Source organism: Sinocyclocheilus anshuiensis, unplaced genomic scaffold, assembly GCF_001515605.1.
Source record: "Sinocyclocheilus anshuiensis isolate Anshui unplaced genomic scaffold, SAMN03320099.WGS_v1.1 C31925422, whole genome shotgun sequence".
In the NCBI taxonomy this organism is placed as follows: domain Eukaryota; kingdom Metazoa; phylum Chordata; class Actinopteri; order Cypriniformes; family Cyprinidae; genus Sinocyclocheilus; species Sinocyclocheilus anshuiensis.
In genome coordinates, this window is record NW_015607368.1 from 1 (window position 1) to 581 (window position 581).

At 39.4% G+C, this 581-nt stretch overlaps 1 long non-coding RNA gene across 1 annotated transcript; it reads left to right on the forward strand.

The window, feature by feature from the left end:
- The first annotated feature begins 6 nt into the window (after nucleotides 1-6).
- Nucleotides 7-581, forward strand: LOC107682241 (uncharacterized). Its single transcript, XR_001633423.1, has 3 exons — nucleotides 7-333; nucleotides 433-486; nucleotides 567-581. It is a non-coding gene; the product is annotated as an uncharacterized LOC107682241 (long non-coding RNA).

Here is a 581-nt window from a genome sequence, read left to right on the forward strand (position 1 = left end):
AAAAACCTCATAAAGTGACATTTTCATGCCATGGGACCTTTAATCTACATCCTACAAAGGTTTGAAAACACTCAAATGCTATTAAAGGGAAGATGCTTTAATCTAATTAACCTCAGGTATGAATCATTGCCTTTGGTTAATTAACCCAAATGTCAAATGAGGTACCAGAACATCCCAGAATAACAAGAATTCTTCTTTTTCTTCTGTGAGCCATTTTTTTATTATAAAAAAAAATGTGTTTGACATCTGCTATGTTGTAGGAACCCAGGAAATCCTTCTCTCTGGGCTCTTCTCTCCAGACTGGTCCCACAGTACTGCCCCAACAAAGCCAAAGTAAGTATTCTCACATCGGCTTTCGCACATATTTTAGGAGAAAGGGAATAGTTCACCTGTTATGAAAGTATTGACCGTAAGTGTTCTTATTTTCATCAGGGAGGTGCTGTGGCTGGCAGTGTGGCGTGTCATGCCAGCTTGACGCTTGGAAAGGTAATTTAACATTTGTGGATGGATGAACTCTTGTGTCAAGTTCTGTGTCCATTAAAGAGTTCAACTCTTTTCATCTGTAGAGGGCGTTGCTGTAC